Source organism: Pantherophis guttatus, chromosome 3 (assembly GCF_059756535.1).
Source record: "Pantherophis guttatus breed Tessera chromosome 3, ASM5975653v1, whole genome shotgun sequence".
Taxonomy (NCBI): Eukaryota; Metazoa; Chordata; class Lepidosauria; order Squamata; family Colubridae; genus Pantherophis; species Pantherophis guttatus.
This window is the reverse complement of record NC_142065.1, coordinates 129715097-129729168: the sequence shown is the minus strand read 5'-3', so window position 1 is coordinate 129729168 and position 14072 is coordinate 129715097. Positions and strand designations below refer to the sequence as shown.

General features: G+C 36.4%; 1 long non-coding RNA gene across 4 annotated transcripts in view; it reads right to left on the bottom strand.

The window, feature by feature from the left end:
• Positions 1–13089, bottom strand: part of LOC117662451 (uncharacterized) — a 130366-nt gene extending 117277 nt beyond the window's left edge. For all 4 annotated transcript variants that reach the window (XR_009622476.2, XR_009622475.1, XR_015733243.1 and 1 more), the window contains exon 1: positions 13008–13089. This is a non-coding gene — a long non-coding RNA (uncharacterized LOC117662451). The remainder of the gene's footprint in view (positions 1–13007) is intronic.
• Between the last annotated feature and the right edge of the window lie 983 nt (positions 13090–14072).

The following is a 14072-nucleotide window of genomic DNA, read 5'->3' as shown; positions in this document are numbered from 1 at the left end:
ATGGAATGGCCCAAATACAGGTGGAGATTATGGAGACATAGATGAACTGATCCCAACTGAACACACAAGGACTTCCTTTCAACAGGATAAACTTGAATATAACAGCACTACGGTTTCATACATCATTAGGCTAATGCCCTGCTTAAATATGCTTATCCATCATTTCCTGATTAAAGCTTTTGTGCCTGGTCAAAACTGCTAGCTCATCCTCTGATTATTAATACCTAAAATACACATAACATCAGAAAATATATTTACCTTAAGACTTGTAATGACATTGTTGTATCTCCAGTATATGGCACCATACACACACATGCAAACCAGGGGTGAAATGCTCCTGGTTCGGACCAGCAAGTAGGTAATGATGGTGGTGGGCAGTTCGGAGAACCGGTAGCAAAAGTCCCTGCCCCCACCCCCCATGCCCAGCTGAGCCGCGTGATCATGAAAGCCTTTTTTTTTCTTTTAAATGGCTCTGACGAGCCAAGCTCTGACAATCCCAGCTGAGTTGCCTGCTAACTGGTAGCAAAAATCCCTCTCCCCACCCCGCCACCAGCCTCCAGCTTGCTTACCTTAGCTGCTGGTCGCAACGCCTGCCTTGCTTCGCTTGCTGTAATACCTGCAATTCATTGCATCAGCAAGCAACTGAATTTCCCTGCCTGCAATCAAGCTCATCGGTGAGCAGCTCTATCTGCCTGCCTGCCTTCCTGCGTAGACTTGTGGACTTCAACTCCCAGCAAAGATGGCTGAGGAATTCTGGGAGTTGAAGTCCACAAGTCTTAAAGTTGCCAAGGTTGGAGACCCCTGTTCTATTGAGTAAGTTTTTTTCCCTTTTGGGAGCTTTAAAAACAAAATAGTTAATTGGTTTTTTTTGTTGTTGTTGTTCTTTTTTTAGACCTAGCCATTTAAAGTTTAGGAAGTTTTAAATTTAGCTGCTTTTATATAAAAGTAAAAATAAAATAAAATAATATTTGTGCAGTTTTCTGAGATTTAGCGTGTTTCTGTAGTGTTTCACTCTAACTACACAAACACACAAAATCTCACAAAGCTGTATGTGGAATTTTGTGTGTGTAAAGTGTGAAAGTTGGTTTTTTGGGTTTTTTGTGGCTGTGTGAGGTTCCTGCTTGTTGCAGGGGCCATTTTGGGTCTAGCACAGCTGCTTTTACATTGTGGGTGAGCCTGTTGTGTTGTGTTGTGTTTTGTAGGTTAAAAAAGGGCAAAGAAGTAACATTGACTTGGCCATGCCCACCCAGTCACCTTACCACCAAGCCACGCCCACTAATTAAGCCACACCCACAGAACCGGTAGCAAAAATTTTTAGATTTCACCCCTGATGCAAATACATACAAATACAATATACAGTACTACATATATAATATGTAACACACACACACACACACACGTCTGTGTGTGTGTCCAGGAGCCCTCAAGCAGTCGCATTCATGACAAACCATTTTATACCAAATTTATATTTGCTCCCTCCCATATTGGGGTAGACCAGGTGCTTCGACAGAAAAACAATCTGTCCCCTGGTTCAAGCTGATAAAGGGAGGAGAACTTGTAACTCAGAGGTTAATACAACTGCCTAATATGCAGGCAGCCCAAGTTCGAATCCGAGTAAGGGTATGGCTAGCTGATGAGAGCTAAATAGCTTGAAATAGAACTATACTAGTCTCCCTTTATCCCCCTTTATTTCTTTATCAGCAAATATAAATCTGAGATATATATCTATATCTATCTATATCTATATCATCTATATCTATATCTATATCTATCTATATCTAATCTATCTATCTATCTATCTATCTATCTATCTATCTATCTATCTATCTATCTATCTAATGTGTACATACATACATGCATACATGCATACATGCATACATACATACATGCATACATACATACATACATACATACATACATTTAGTATATATAGCCACTCAATTTCAGTGGACTCTGGGTATCAGACAAATCTAAAAAAAAACATTAAAACAAAGACATTAAATCAACAGGTAGCTCAGACAAAAATGCTCTAATAACAAACTCCAGAAAAAAGAGGGGGCATTAAGCAAATAATGAACATCAAACCTAGACCTTGAATGAAAGCTTTCAAACTTTCAAAGCTTTTTGGAACCCTAGGAAAGAGCATGTCATCCAGGGTGGGATGCTGTTCCACAGGCTGCAACTTCCGAGGTCCCACAAGATGACAATATTTAATGGAGGAGACCTGAAGCAACCCATTCTACTGGAAAGTACTGGGCAGGCAATAATAGAGATTGGGTGGACAATTGTTTAGGAATTGACATGCCTTCATGACCCGGAGACCACTTCTGGAGAACATTTTTTTTAAAAGAAGGGTTAAATGAGAATAATTTCTCCTTCTCCTCCTCTTCCTCCTTCTCCTCCTCCTCCTCCTCCTCCTCCTCCTCCTCCTCTCCTTTCTTCTCCTCTCCCTTCTTCCTTCTCCTCCTCTTCTTCCTTCTCCTCTTCCAACCCCACTTTCCCCTCCTCCTCTTCTTTCACCTTGCTGTCATTTAAATTCCATGTTCTCTGAATGCAAAGAAGTGTTTTTGTGTAGGAAGCTTGCAATGTTTTATTTTGCTTCAGATCGCCTAGTTGTATAATTCAATCATACCCATTTCAGCTCCAGATTAGAGCACCAGTTTGCTAAGGCTTCATGAGTTGTATGTGAATACTGTTGTATTTGTAATGCATTGGCTGGGTTCTATTTACTTGGCAGAAATAGCTAAGAAAATTCAAAAGAAGCAAGTGAATAGATGTTTAAAGAGAATTTGATTAGCTATGCTTGACTTCTATAGTGCATTATTTTCATTCTTTTTTATCAATTGACTAGTGAATCTAAAGAGATAAGTAGCTTAAACATATCAGATCTTAAATCCATTATATTCTCTGAGGTCATAAAAGGAGAAGCATATTAAACAAACCAATAACTATCAAGTTTTCTAGTTCAATATTGCTTTTTATTTTACCAGAGTTTCCTGGAAAGATATACAGGTTGTTTGGGATTTTGATAGAGTCTTTCATTTATCTACAAGGAGATAACATAAAATGAATGCCTAAAGCAGTAATCTTAAAATTATAGATACCATAAAAAACATCCATGCAACCTCAGTGGAACTCAAATCTTACATAAATGTTGAAGATTTTTGTGCTGGTACAATTAGAACAGGGATGTAAATCCAACCAGTTTATAAGCAGATGCAGTTTACTGGCTTCTTTATCCATATACATTCATACACACACATTACCATCACCATCATTGCAAATAATAACAGCACCTAGATCTATATGCACTGCAAGACTCATTTGACAAGGTTTGGGATTAAAAGAGATAAAAAATGTTTTATAAAGTAGAATAACATAAATGAGGAAAAGTACAGGAATTGCAATAGGAAGGTAATTTTTAATGAGTGTGGGGAGCAGGAAAGTAGAAAATTTTGGCTAAATTTTAGCAATGAGAAGAGATTATTGCTCTGGGTTTTTTAAAGCCCCTTTATATGCAACCACTTTCTCAATCTTTAAATTCCATAAATGCTAGGCATATTACTGGAATGTGCTTGAAAAACTGTACTGCCACAGAACCTTTCCAAACATACAACAAACATCTGTAAATCAATTATTACAGTTTGTTGGCTTGCCAATCATCTTATTGTATCTACATTTTACAGTAAATAAATCCTGATTTCCTGTGGCCCATGATAGGATCTTGGATTGAATGACATTTAGCATTTACATGATACCAAGAGAGGAAATATTTGTAGCTCAGGTTTGAACTGTGGGGTCTCTGTTGCTCTCTGAGTTAGATTGTTTTCTTGCTGGCGTTTCATTACCAAACTAGGTAACATTACCAGTACCAAAAGTTTGCTCTCATTTTATATACTAGCGCTTGCCCAATCAGTGTTGGTGGGAATGGTCTTGGTGGTTCCTTGACTACGGTATTGTTTATTTTACTTTATTTTAGCTTGTTTGCATGAGTTGGTAGTCCCTTAATTGGTAGTAGTGTTTACTTCTTGATTGTTGGTCTAGTGTCTCTACTCGGCTGGATGTTGATTGCTAGCAAGGAAGTATTTTGGCCTTTTTGTTTCCTTTTGGCTTTTTGATTATCTCTTTTAAATGGTATGTAGATGTTCTTTATCTATATGTGTCCGTTGATGGCCGATTTGTCTCAGTGCCAGGCTCCCAGGAATTCTTCAGAAGTTTTGAACTTGACTTGGTATAGGATGCTCAATGTTTTCCACTTGAAACTATGCTTAGGTCTTTCATATGTTGTGAAATTAATGAGTTTCATCATGCCTTCTGCTGAAAGATGGTGTTCATGAATACCCACTCCTAGTCTTTTGCCTGTTTGTTCTACATAGTGGCTGTTGCAGTCTTTACACTGTATGTTTAGATGACTCCTGTTTTTTCTTCTGGAGCTGCGGGATCTTCTGGTTTACAGGATGTTTTGGAGGGCTGATTTGTGTGTTAAGATGATCCATGTGGTTGTACTAGTTTGTGGTAGTGTCTGGAACATTTTTAATGTATCCCAAGCTTCAATCAGTGTTATCCTTTTCACAGCTTGTGTTGTTTGTATTATAGTGGGTTGAGTTGTAAGGTATCCATTTTGTTGGGAGATGTTGTATAGATGTTCTGTTTCCTTTTTCCACTTTCCAGGGTTGCTACAATGTGCTTGTGCTCATCTAAATAGTGTTCTTACACAACTTCTCTTTTGGGAGGTTGGAGTGTTACTTTGGTAGTGGAGCATTTGCATCATCTAGTAATGATACAATTGGATGCAGAGTTATGGCTCGCTTGTTTTTGGACATCTATAAAAGCATGAGAGGACAGATCCACTGCTTTTCATCCATTTCTATTCTTCTTTATTTGACCTTTCTTGGCATGGTTCCCAAGAATTCTTTTGATCCAGTTGTCTAGTTTTTATATTGAATTGGTGTTCACTAGGATGTAGGCTTTTTTATTTTCCAGTAATTCCTTGTTTTGTTAATATGTTTTTGATATGTTTATGCTTTTGACCAAAACACTTCCTCACAAGCAATCAACTCCCAGATGAGCAGATATTAACACCAACATTAGCACTAGACCAATAATCAAGAAGTAAGCAATACTCCAGTCAAGGAACTACCAACTCAGACAAGCTAACAATAAACAACAGCCTAGTCAAGGAACCAAGACCACTCCCACCAATACTCATTGGGCAAGCCTCTAGTATATAAAATGATAACAAACCCACTCTCTCCTAGCACTAATAATGTTCCTAGTTTGGTAATGAAACTTCTGTAAGAAAATGACCCAGCTCAGAGAGCATCAAGGATCCCACATTTAGATGATATTTGAGGACTATCATTATTATTTCTATGAGACCAGCCTAAAGGGGTCACACATCTAGCAATACTCATTTTTTTTGTTAAAGGCTACTAATATTGTCACTAATTAATTATATTAGATGATAAAACATGATTTTAATCTGTGGGACCAGAGGATACAATTTTTTAAAGCTATTAAGATTTCTGGATTTCTGTATAATAAGACTGAAAATGATCTTAAAGACTTCAGCTTTGGTACAGTTTTATTTTTCAGATGTAAAGAGAAAGCTATCTTGACTTTACATCTATATTGAGGATTTTATTACATGCATAATAATGGGCCTTGATTGGTGGAATCAATAAAATTGTGTAGTGTAGCTGCAAATAATTTAAGATATAGATTTCAGTGGGACTCAAAATGCAACCAATATTCTCTGCATTAGATTTCCTATCAAGGGACTGATTTAGAAGCAGAGAATTCATAATTAAAAAAAAACAAATTAGCTAGTTGAGAGTTCAAAATGGATGAATTTAGAAATATTTTTGTGCTAAGAATACAGGACAGTATGTTTAAAATCTAAATCAAATATTTTTCAAGAGGAACCAATAGTCAGTTTTGATTTAACAATTGATACATTTATAAATAGGCTGGTTCACACAATTTATTTTCATTTTTATAAATTGTATTTCAATAAGAAAAAGTATATATATATATTGATCGTGTTGTTGGGTAGTCTACTTGAGAATCACATTTGAAAATCATAGTTTGAGTCAATCAAGAGCATTTTCACACACCACTACCCAGCTAAGTCAAACCAGCATTTCCTATAAAGGACCAATTGACTTTTGGGATGTCTGAAGACCAGGAGCTGGGAAGAAGAATAAGGAACACATCCCTCCAAGTGGATATCAAAAACCCTACAAGATTTGCAGAGCTCCAGCAGCCAAGAAATGAAAGATTATTTTTCTGCACTACAACTAAGGTGAAAATACATTGCTTCAGACACTAAACTCAGCCAAAATTTTATGATGTCACTTTTGAACAGGTGCAGAGTTCTCAGGTGGAAATATCCAAAGTAATAATGAGCAGACAAATTTCCCCATGTCTATCTCCCTGCAACTTCCCATTTACCTTCAAGATTTGGTCCTAGAGGAATTTGAAAAAGACTCTGGAGCCTAAAGAGCCTTGATAGTGCAGCAGACTAATGTGCTGTTAACTAGCACAGCTGCCTGCAATTCCTGCAAGTTCAAATCTCACCAGGCTCAAGGTTGACTCAGCCTTCCATCATTTCGGGGGTAGGTAAAATGAGGACCCAGATTGTGGGGGCAATAAGCTGACTTTGTATTTAAAAAAAAGAACACCGCTTTTTAGGGAGGGCCAAAAGCCCTACTAAGCAGGTATATACAAAAGTATGAAGGCTATTGCTTAATGCATTGTAAGCTGCCCTGAGTCTCCGGAGAACGGCGGCATATAAATCTAACCAATAAATAAATAAATAAATAAAGAGGGGGGGGAATACAACCATCCAGTGATATCCTTTTTAACAAAGAGGATACTGTTGCATCCAGTCTAGAGGATTTAATTTTCCCTTAAAAGATGGAACTGAGCTATACTACATCTACTATTTTGGAAAGTCTTCCATGATTTTTGCATGATATGGTTCATGAAAATGACAATAGATTTTTATATTGCAAATCTAGTAATTAACCATACAAATATCTAATATTCATCTATAACAGGAGTAGGCAACCTTAAATACTCAAAGAGCCATAAAGGTCCTAACCGGGAGCCCCTGTTCAATTCTGGAGCTGACCAGAAGTCCGGTTTCTGACCATAGAGTCTCCTCATAGCGCAATGTCCTTTTTCCTCTGCGGACTGGAAGTCTGGTTCCCCCACCATAGAGTCTCCTCCTAGCGCAACATCCTTTTTCCTCTGCGAACCAGAGTCCAGTTCCCCCACCATGGAATCTCCTTGTAGCGCAGCATCCTTTTTTCTCTACCTATTCTAACTGAAAGCCCTATCAATTGTGGAGCTGACCGGTGACAGGGAGCCACAGCAGGTGGATGAAAGAGCCACATGTGGCTCCAGAGCCGCGGGTTGCTGACCCCGATCTATAAACATGGATCTTATCTAAATTAGACAGCAATTGCTTTTGATAAAAGTTCATCAAAGGAGTTAATAATCAGGACAAACCAGCAAAGTTAAAAACATAGTCACAATACCAGTAAGACAGGAGCTCTTAACTATATGAGCCAATCGATGATGATCTAAAGTTTGAAATAGAAGTGACCCTTAGCTTCACCTTAAGGTCATAAATTCAGGAACGTATTCTAAATAATACAAATTAACTGAAGTTAGATTGGAAACTTTGAGAAATGCTGTGGTTTTGAAATGCAAAAATGATGGGAGTATGGGGGAATCCATATAAAAAATTTCCTTTGAGCTGAATGGAATTTCTTGATAGTGAAAGTTTGGAGGGGCGGGGATGGCCCCAGTTGTTTTATTCAAAGAACTAAGATTATAAGGAGGAAAAATAACTAGACTTGAATATGGAAGGGAAAAGCATGAGTGCTTAGAAACAACTTTGAAACTCCCCTTTTTAATATTGCTGATGCTTAGTTAAATAATTAGATAATACACTATTTTTAAAGCTTCGATAATTAAAAGTGACACTTCTGCTTAGAATTGGGCTGATATAATTCTGTGTCCAGAATCCAGCAGCCTAAATAATACCTGTACATCTAAATATTGAGAGGTGGGAATCATCCATAAACCACAATTATTATGTACATCAAGTTCTATTACAAAGGGAACAATAAAAATTAAAGGCTTTGTTTGGTGTTTGAGTATTTTGAATACAATTCCAGCTAAACCAAAAGCTTACTATTTTCCCAGTTTGCCTGGACAAGCTGGCAGCCTGTTTCTCCAGGCAAAGCAAGAAGAAAAGCTTTTTGTTCCTATTCACACCTGAATCAATAAGCTGTTGGCTTAATCCAAGAAGAGTCAGAAAAATATAGGTTTGGGACTTTTTATTGTTGCTCCGGTAGCCAGAATGATCAGGATTAGTTTTAGATGCAGGCATTGTCCTGAAACAATTTTACTCACAGTCAACACAGTCAGAACAAACTTTCCTATGTTTTCCCACAGCATTTAAACAACATAGAATTAAATAAATAATATCTGATCAGATACTTCCTCTTTATTTTGACAGCAGTCTTTCATGAGTTTGCCATTTATTTATTTATTTATTTCAACCAGCAGACAACCAGATGGTTAAGTTAATTCTGTACATGTTATAACACCGGGAAATCTTCCTGGCATGTTAATTTGCCTTAGGAATAGACTAAATGAATCTTCCATTTTCACAGGTTGTCACCACAGCTTTATATCTGATAAGCCACAATGCCAGCCCTTATCCCATTCAGTTGGAAACTCAGAATATGCTGTGTAAAGCCTTAAATTAAATGATACCCTCCAAGAAACAGGATGTCATGTTCTTATTACCCTTGGCATTCAACCTGCTCCCACAAACCTATTACCTTCCTTTCCGGCAGCCAGTTTCACTTAAGATGCAACCACACTCAGATATATTCAATTACTATTTAAAGGCGATGACATATCCATTTATGATGTCCTTTCATTCTTTACAATTACTTCTAGTGCAGATTATTTATTATTCTTTTTAACGCTAAATGTGTATTATTGACAATAGATGGGAAAAGGAAGCATTGATCTGGCAGAAAGTTGTTAATGTAGACAGCTTTCATAACTAAATTGGCTGGCTTGGGAATGAGAAAGCTTATTTTCCTGACAAGAATTTATCTCCTGTTTTAGAAAGTAATTTATAATCAAATCCGGTGCAAGGTTGATACTATTATTTATTAAAAGCTACTTTGGCTTTGGCTTTTTTTTTTTTTTTTTGGTAACATTTATTTTTACTTGCTTTGCAGAGTCTGATTAAATATATTTGTTATAATTACTAAAACAATTCCTCCTCCTCCTCCTCAACATATCTACATTTACAAAGGAATTTTGCACAATATGATTTCTCTATAAATTATTCTTCTGGTATTCAATTCAGTTTATTGTAGTCATAGACCAGAGACCATTATGGTATTATATCAGGGGTGAAATGCTACCAGTTCAGGGCGGTTTCAACCAGTAGTGAAAATGCTACTGGTTTGCCCGAACCGGTAGTAAAAAAATGCTTTAAAAAGTTTTTAAAAACCGTTCTAACGATCAGCTGTGACAATCAGCTGTGCCACGCAATCCTTGGAACCTTTTTTTAAAAAACTTTTTAAAGCATTTTTTACTACCTATTGCCCGAACCAGTATTTTTGTATAAAATGTGATAGTTTGCTTTTGAACTCTCTGTGATTCTGTGTGGTTCCTGCTTGTTGCAGGGGCCATTTTGTATGAAGTCCAGCTGCTTTTGCATTGTGTGTGAGTCAGTTGTGTAGCTTTTGTGTTATTTTTGTGTAAAGTGTGACAGTTGGCTTTCCCTGTCACATGGCCATCAAGCCACACCCACCCAGTCACATGACCACCAAACCATGACCACCAAGCCACACTCACAGAACCAGTAGGGATTTTTTTTTAATTTCACCACTGTATTATAGGATGTATATTTTAATTATTATGTAGAAGAGTCAAATTCAATTCAAATTATGCTGGATTGCTTCTTACTTATAGTTTGGTAAAAAATCTGATCACTGGAGAAGCTTGCCTCTAGGAAGTCTAGTGATCCATAGACAAGAATCCATGAAAACATCTCCCTAACCAATTATGAACTCTATGAAGATAGAAGTGTTTATTCCAAAAAACAAAGGAGTAAAATCCAGCTAAATAGACTATATGTGGATATTTTTTTTGACCCATATTCTGGATCACTTCACTCTTGCATAAAAATTAGCAATAGTGGTATGTTCCAAAAGGAACTATTTGGAAGATTTTATCCTCCTTTCTTGAATAGTCGACCAGTTATTGCAGACCTGAAAATTAGTATTGTTCCTGCAAGAATTAGGGACCATCTGAAACCCAGAAACAGGAAGATTGTTGTGCATAATGTCATTGTTTTAATTATTTCTGCTGTTGCTACATGAACCATACAACCTGACCTTTGAATTATATAATTTCCAGCTATTAACCCCACCTAGGATGGGAAAAGCTGCCAAACTTAGAAATACATTGTTTCAGAATACTGAATATTTGCTTCCATTATATTTTAAATGTCCTACTTGAAGTATTACCTAGCTTATGCACTGCTGATCTCCATTCAACCATCTGCTCCTAAATCCACTTTTCCTTTCTTCTTTTTAAAATGAGAACTCTCAGAAAACTGTATCCCTCTTATAAGTTGTCATGGTATGCAGAGGTCACTATATTTCACTACGGTGCACTCAAGTGTATTTTGTAATTCTAGTTAAATGGAATACTTATCCTGAACAGAAAGCAGAAAGGAACATATACAAAGAATGCAGAAGCACAGTCAAATAAATAAAAGAGCAAAATAGCTGTAACACAAAGCCTGTTGTAAATCACACAGCTATACATAATCGCCAGCAAAAATCAGGCTCTGCTGATTCTTTGCACTTTAGTTGGAAGTTAAAGAAAGAATTTGGGAATCCAAAGTTTCTGTTAATGACAACATTCTTATTGTTAGTTCTTCAAGGTAGTCCAGACAAAAAGCATTACAGAAGTGTCAGCATTATCTTTATTACAAGGTTATGTTAAATAGAACCTTGCAAGACTTGCAAGATTTCTGCCTTAGTCTCTTTTTATTCTTGGAAGAGTTCCTTCTGAAATGTTTCCCATACTTTCCTCCCACCTGGGGACTGCGCTTAGTGTGGCTTAGGCTGCATGTCTCCCTCCCTCCTGTCTACCAAGATCATTCCCACATAGCATTACACTTATGGGCATTATGCTATAGACTGTCAAGCCAAGTAGATCTAGATATTGTTATTCCAGAACAAATTATAGAATTTCCCAGGAGGAAGGCCATAGTAACAGTGAGAAACTTTACCTGGAATTTAGTTTGAAAACCATCTCTACCCAAAATATGAAGTTCCCCCATTTCCTTGGTGGACTTGCTGATTATTTAATTTTCCAGAAGTCTGAAGGACAAATAAGAGGATTGGGCCTCTAGATCAGGTCCTAACTAATAGGTAAAAGTTAATAGCAGACCTAAAAGCAATCAAAACTTCGAAGGAAAGTGGTCACATCTTTGAATACAAGATATGACAGAGAGAGTAATGTAATTAGACTGTATAGCCTATGAAATTGAAATGAAGAATGACTTACCAATTTCTGCCAATCCAAATGATCCATCCATTGCTAATAGTCTTCTAACATGACATTAATAGACAGTAGTGGCCAAAATTGTGGAAACCTTTTGCGAAAAGTGTATTTTCTAAAACTAGCCAATAACACCACTTTCTTTTGGAGTAGTACCATAAAATTATATATCAATGGAAAGATAATTTAATCAGGAATGTAATGCAATAACTTTTATGAAGGATTTGTTGTTAGAATAGCAGTTACAGTATAAAGAAGAAAAGTGAAACACATAGAAAAGAACGAGATATACAAAAATTATCACCATAGAAAAAATGAGATATACAAAAAATATCACATCAGTTAATACTTAATTGGGTAACCTTTACCCAGCTAAGTATTAACTGATGTGATATTTTTTGCATGAATTATGCATTACAACATCTTCCCATGGAGTGAACCAAGTCTTTTAGTTCTGCAGCTATTATAATGTGAAACCAAGATTGAATGATTGCTTCTATTAACTGGGTTTTATTGCTGGGTTGCTTCTGACTAACAAGTTTCTTTAGTCAGCTCCATAGATTTTCAATTGGGTTAGCTCTGGGCTATTCCCAGGCCATTCCAGCAGTGGAATATGATTATTTTGAAACTCCCCAAAAAGTGGTGTTATTAGCCATCAAACCTCAAAAATACACTTTTCCCAAAAGGTTTCCACAATTTTGGCCACTACTGTAATTGGATATCACCAGATGTCCAATTATATTTATTTATAATTAAAACTGACTGTATCATAGGTATAACAGGGTGCAAGACTTTAGTTATAATAGCATAGAAGTCATCAGGGATTGACTGAGCAATAGATTATGAACAGTTCATGTGCACGTTTCTAAGTTAAGCTAAAGCAAAAGCAAGCCAACTAGTTTCCACAATATTATCTTGAATATATACCCATCATTTTTAAAGAAAACATCAGGAATTGCTTTGAAATCCTAAACCTCATTGATTAGAAACCAGAAGAGTTGTGGAAAGTTCTTAAGCAGCTGTTAAAATAAATGTGAAAAGAGACAGTCAAAGAGAAGAAACAGAAAAAAGCTAACTGACAATAGAACAAGCTGTGGAAATTTCTAAGAAGAGAAGCCAAAGCCAAGAAAGAGCAAAATCTCCAAAAGAAACCCAAACCAAGAGCTTCAGAGAACTGTTTGAAGAAACGAGAAGCAGTACTGCAACATCTGTAAAGACATCAAAGATGAAAATAGAAATGGAAAAACAAGAAAAAGTCTTTCAAAAGGTCTCTGAATTCAGAAGGACTCAAATTGCTATGGCAAATGAATTGAAAGGTACCCAACTGACAGGTAATTACTAATTCAAAAGAGATTCAGTGAAGATGGAAGGGGTATACTGAAATTCTGTACCTTAAAAGTTTATTCCCTACTTGCAAAAACCACTTGATGAAGTTAGATTAGCACCCAGTCATTACCAAGCAAGAAGACTACAGGAACTGATAAAAGACCCACTGATATAGAAGAAAAAACTTTAAAGGTTCTAACTAACAGAAGAAAAACCAGTCAAGGTTAAAACCAACAGAAGAACCAGTAACAGTTCTAATGAAACCATGACAACAAATCTGGACAATGACAATGGCCGACAGTTTGGAAGATGTAAATCTACATACCGATATAAAAATAAAGGAGACGTAATAGAGTGTGCCAATTATCACACGATATCCTTTATTTTCCATGCTTTAAAAATAATTATTCAATACAGATGAATGGCTGGAAAAACTGATGGAACTAGTGGAGATGTTTATATGGACTGCTTTAATCAAAGAAAAGAACACATCAAACGTGTTGGAAACTGTTTCTGAATTTTGAGCTTGAAATGAAAAAAATGAAACTTTTGCCTTTGAGTTTTACTGATTAGGTAGGTTTGTTGTTATAGAAATAGCTAGCAAACATTATTAGGTAAAATAAAAAGTTGAGGCTGCAATGTTATCTTACATTACTGCACTAAAAAGTGTCAATATTTTTTTTTCTTTCTTTTTCCCTTTCTTTTTTCCCTTTCCCCTTACACTTTCTCCACTTCCCTTTTTTCTCCTTTATTTTCCCATATATTTCCATTAAGTCCTTCATTGGAAGAAGTAGTTGATCTTCAAACGTTTTGTAAGATCCACATGATAAGCCATTAGCGCTTTACCTATCTTAGCTCTTTTAAAAGAGTTGAATGAGCTAAAAGAGCTAAGAACTAAAATCTATTTTTTAAAATAACTATTCAAAAAGTACTTTCTTTTTGCAATCTTCTACTACGAATAGTCTTAGAGTTATGACTCTAATGGAGTCTGCCCATTAGGGTCAAAGTTTAGGACAATATTAAATGAATTGCCTCAAGTAACACTCAGCCATCCGTGTTCTTCCCAGTGCATTTGTTAAACAAATGCATGGGTTGTTAAGTGGAGGTGGGGAAAATCCTGGCAGGTCAAA